The sequence below is a fragment of the Prosopis cineraria genome, unplaced genomic scaffold (assembly GCF_029017545.1).
Source record: "Prosopis cineraria cultivar Desert tree isolate PC_DT_omini unplaced genomic scaffold, ASM2901754v1 PC928, whole genome shotgun sequence".
Lineage (NCBI taxonomy): Eukaryota > Viridiplantae > Streptophyta > Magnoliopsida > Fabales > Fabaceae > Prosopis > Prosopis cineraria.
Genome location: NW_026556253.1, coordinates 28,385 through 34,384, shown reverse-complemented (window position 1 = coordinate 34,384; position 6,000 = coordinate 28,385).

Genomic DNA, 6,000 nt, shown 5'->3' with positions numbered 1-6,000 from the left:
AGGAAAACTTGCCTTGACACAAAAGGAGATTTAGTACCATAAGTAACCCTTTTAGTAACAAAAGGGTTAAGGTAACTAGATAATTTACATTATTTATTACCTTATATAAGTTATTTATAAGTTGTTCTTGTATGATTTGTTATGTATATATGTTTAAATTTTTTAAAATTTAAGTATTTTAGAAAATGTGTGGAGTATTGATTTATGAAATTACATGTTTTTAAAGTAAGTAGTAAGATTCACTATATTTGTTTAGAAAATAGTTATGCATGGTCAAGTGGAGATATGTAGTGAAATGTGGCATGTTAGAGGCTGGGAGGTCACCCTAGTAGAGATTAAGTCTATATGACATTACTGACACCTCGAGATACTAGGTGCAGCTCATATTTTTCCTTAGTGTCTAAAAAGGGTGCGGTGTTGGAGACTTACTTTCCTTAGTACCCAAAAGGCTATGGAGTTAGAGACTATACTCTTTAGCATAATAGGATGCGGTGTTAGAGTAATAACACCTCAATTACTTGTAATAGGAGGAACCTGTAGTCTAGAAGTGATTTAGGATACCTTGGTCAGGTAGTCCTATCATCGACGGTGAGCTTAGGGACCATACATGTGATTTGATTATGTGAAATAGCCTATCGATTTGGTCAGGAGTATTAGAGAATTGGATGATTAGTAATCATACATTGTAATTATGGTGATTTATATATGGTATGTCTATTATACATATCTTAAAGCTTATTTATAACTTGACATGTTAATTAATAATGTAGATTATCTTAGTTAATGAAATTCTTATCTCACCTTGTGGTTATTATTTTACAGGTTTTACTGTCAAGTTCGAGCAAGGGAAGGAATTGGACAAGAATTAGCTTTTTAAGCTCCACTTGTACTTGTAATGCTTGATTTTATTTTAAGTTGTATACGTAAACGTAAACGCATGACAATATGAGTTGCCAACTAAGAATATATGTCATTTTGACTGGATAACTATGCTATTTTGTATTTTAGCCTAATATTGTATATGATGTGAATATGTGGTGATTTTTATGGTGAAGGGTTAAAATACTAACACAAGTGCAAGGAATATTGTATACATGTGGTGATAATAGATATGTAGTGTATTATGTGGCAATAGAGGCCAAATGGTTTGTGAATGTGTTTTGTGTTTTTTGCTATATTAGATGAAACTGGCATTAAGTAGCCAAATTTTGTGTTTGGTGTGTTATTGTGTGTTTAAATGCTCAATTAGGTATATATTGATCCATTAGATTTGGTTTAAGTCTCAAAATGAGTTAATGGTATTAGTTTTGTGTTTCAGATAATTGTATGCTTGAAAATCAATTTAAAGACTGACTTTTACATCTAAGTATTTAAAATTTTTATACAGTGTTAGATCATAATAAAAATTATACTATTAGTTAGCTTATTGAATAAGCTTCTCGTAGGCGTTTGAATAACTCCAATTAGATATCGAATGCAAAAATGGCACGCATTTAAAGTTCATCCTAAAAAGCTATTTCGTCTTAAAAAAGTATCATGATAGCATTTTACTTTCATGATAGGGACACATGTACCACAACATGTTACGCACAAGCCACGGTGCATGGTGCAAAGGCTAAATCTGCCTCTTTGTGTCATATGCCGCGGTGCATTAACTACAAGTCACGGCTTATATATCAAAATAAACAAAAATGACATTTTTGGCCCTATTTTCAAGAATTTTGCTTCCTAAACTTTTTCATGCTTCTCATATCTTTAAAAATAATTAATTTTGAGTTCAAACTACTTGTTTGAAGGGATTTTATGTGATCCCAAATATTCTAAATTATTTTTAAAAAATTATTAGTTTTAACCCTTCTATATTTTACTATAAGCTTAGGAGTAATATATAACTCCTAATTATCATTATTTGGTTATGATTATGTGGTGAATATTGATAATGTCAAGACAGATATTGCATTTATCATTATTGGTAAGGGAGATAATGTAGAGGAAACTTATCATGATAATGACTTAAAAAATGATATCATATTAAAAAAAAAGAAACTATGATTTTCATTCAAAATTTCACACAATAATGGTTTTCTCATTGTTCTTATAACTTAAAAAATAGTGGATTGTATTAAAAAAAACAAATGGTAGTTATTTATAAAACACATACTTAGAAGAGGGAAGAGGGATAATGTATTTGATTTTAGAAATTTTGGGAAGAGTGACCAAAGGACGGAGCACTTGTGTGAGTAAATTGAATTTTTTTCCCAAAAGAAAAGGAAATAAAAATGGGCTAACCCACAAGTTGGTGGGTTAGCCGTGATAGGCATGGATTAGGAGGTGTGGGCTAAAAATGACTCGCTTCTAACAATGCCCCATTTACCTAAGCCAACTTGCCACTTTTTGATGGATTCACTCGAAGGTTCAACTCATATTAACCCACATAACAATAAATTGAAATATGTAGATGGCATCAAATAATGAAGCACATGGAATATGGTAAACTTAGTTGATCAAAAAACATGTTGATTTATAAGATGAGTTAACAAAAATTATATGCTTTACAAAACAAATCAATATTAATGTCTAGAATATTTTCATTATAACTTCAAATTAGACCATGATCTTTCTTTATTGAGTTTTCCTATCGTGTCTCCATTCTAGATGGGAGGGAAGCCATATGGGACAAAAATTTAGTCCATATCCTTTTTCATGGTTGAATATAGGATATGATTGTCATAATCTCATTTTGCGCTATATACACCACTACTTGTATCAAGTAGGTACTATACTTAACTTTGGCCTTTAATTTAAAAGGAAAAAGGTAATCATGAGAGATACATTTTAATGTGTTTATATATTGTATTATAAATATAGTATTTGATGATGATAAATGACAATTGACAAGTTTTTTTGTATGACTATTTGATTGGATCAAATTTGAGCATTATCAAACCTAATTAAAGGTAACTTTTACAAAGAAATTTTATGCATTTACATAAATTCAAACTCAAGCTTATGCTTAAGTGGCAATATAATCCATTCCACTAAGACTAATACCTGTTAGTGACAATTGACAAGTTTTAATATTTTAATTATTTAATACATTTGTTCAAAATTCACTATTTAATGATTATACATATATAAAAATATTATTTGTATAGAAATCAAGAATATTCCATGCATCCCATGAGTGTATTGCCAGTTTGCAATTAAAAATTTTCCATCTATAATTATTTAAATTAATATTTATAATTTTTTTAAAATTATTAAATACCTAACAATCACTAATTTTTTTTAAGACTTTTGTCATCCCCCCAATTTTTATTATTTTAATTCAATTCGATCCATGACCAATAAAAGATACCCATTTCACTACATCAATTTTCATTCGCATCTTCATTGTTAATTTTATTTTAGGAATAGTTAATCTTGTAATCCTCATATTTTCATTCAATTTGTAATTAAGTCATAATAGTTTAAAAGATTTTAATGCAGTCTTTATAAATTTCAATGTTAATGACATTAGTCCCTTGGGGTTAATGTGACATTAACATTGTTTATGCCTCCAATAAAAAGAGTTGTGTGTAATGACTGACCCAATTTTTGAAGGTTCAAGTTCTTAAATTTGCATGTCTTAAATTGATTATAGTTTTGGGAAAATCGCAAAGAGGTCCAAAGAAAGAATTCTAATTACCAAAAATTTCTTCAAATGCCTCTTCACTGATATTATTTGTCCTTGCAAATTATACACTTTAAAGTTAGGAATTAATATCAACCAAGGACCACTGTAACATAGTTATATCAGTCAATGGCTAATAGATTCTAAAATTTCACTCTAATCCCTTGGTCCTTAATTGATATTAATTTTTTTACTTAAAATAATTGAATTGCTGATGAAATATAAAATAAAAAATAATCCCACTGTTATTGGTGCTGGCCATTGGATCACCACCGGTGAAGTCACCAACGACCAATCACTAAAGCTTCAGCACCAATGATACTATTACTTTTTAATTGGCAAAGGTGGCTAAGTGGGGTTTGGTCCTACAATCCATTGGCCACCAATCCCAATTAATAATTGAGTAAATTAGCTTAATGATCTAAAAAAATACATTTCCATAAATTATAGATGGAATTTTTGAATATTTTAAAATATGGCCTATTCATAAAATCAATTAAATGTGATTTTTTTATCCTCAAAATAAATATATTATTAAAACACAAGCTCTTGTAACTAATCTTTAATTGACTAAATTGTGCGTTCACAATTGTTCTTTCATTGTAAAAGAGGAAAGTCTCATATGCCAATGCTTTTCTTCTCTCTCCCTCTCTATTTTTCCTAAGTATATTATAGAGCTGATATTTGACATTAAAGACTAAACTCCATCATCAAATTCTACATTTTACATTGTGTAGTTTAAGGGCTAAATTAAAGTTTCCCTATATTCTATTTTATGGAAGTTGAAGAGTGTTATCTATCATCGAATTTTCATCATCTTCATTTATCTGAATAATATCTTCACTGAATCAATAAATCATTTATTAATAATATGTTATTTGTCGTCATTGATCATGAAATTTGTTTGAATTACTAACAGAAAACACATATTATTCTCTCATTGTCCATGATTTTTTATTTTATTATTTTAGATGCTTAATTTTTTGAGATAAGCTACGATGTCTAGACTTTTTTACTAACCTAGTTTGATATGTTTTGGATAAATGATTATGTTATTTTTCATATTTTTGATTTAGAATAGTATATCAATTATATACAATATTATATCACTAATATACTATTACAAATCAACATAACCAAATAATTAGATATAAACTTATTTATCACTAATATACAGCCATATACTAATGACGTAGCATTGTATATCAATAATATGAAAAATACATAATCATTTGCCCAAAATGGATCAAACACAATCCGTAAAAAATTTTATAGCTCTGTTTCCCCGACGGCGTGCTCCATTCCATCAAGTACAGTCGATGTCTTTAGCCTTGCATTTGTCTCTCGCTGTCGTGACTGTAGGTCGCTCACACTGTTTTGCTTTCTTTCATCTTAAAGTTTGATCTATTTGTTTCTTTCATCATGATTGTAGCTTATGTTTGTCTCTCTCGTTCGCCTAATTTTTCACGTTTAAGTCTGTTCTGGTATTTGCAAAAAGCAGAGTGTTATAATTTTAAAAGGAAAATTTTATAAATTATATATCAACTAAATATTAAAGAGGCTATTTTTGAAAATTAAGAAAGGATAAACTATTTCTTTTATTTGATCTTATGATATGGGCTATGTTTGCAAAAGTCCCTTAATAATAAATAGCAAGTGTGTGTGTGTGTGTGTAGCAATGAAGTTTCTAAACCATTTCCATGTTATGACATGATGGTGTGTTTTTAATTTCAAAATGGCACTTGTTATTTTATTAATGTTACTTGTTAATCTAAAATGGTTAATTACAAATTGAGAACTTTAAAACTTCATACATTTTACTTTTTAAAGTATGAATGTATTATTGTTAATTACAAAATGATTATTGTCAAAACGTGAATAGATACCTATTAATGAATGATCAATACTTTTATAATTGAACCCATCCTATCAGCTTTTTGTTAAAACCTGAATAAATTAATGTTAATTTTGAACAAGTTATTGTCAAAACTCAAATGGATACTTATTGGTAAAAGACTAACACTTATACTATTAGGCTTATCCTATCCATTTTTCAAACTTGTTAAAGCTCGAATAAATTGTTATCGATTTTGAACCAATTATTGTTAAAATCCAAATATATACTTATTAATAAAGGATTAACATTTATATAATTAAGCCTATCCTATTAGTTTTTTTGTTAACACTCGAACAAATTGTTATTAAGTTCAAACGGGTTATTGTCAAAGCCCGAAAAGATACTTGGTAATGAAGGACTAACTGAAAGGACACTTGTTAATGAAGGATTAACTGAAAGGTTACTTGTTACTTAAGGACTAACACTTGTA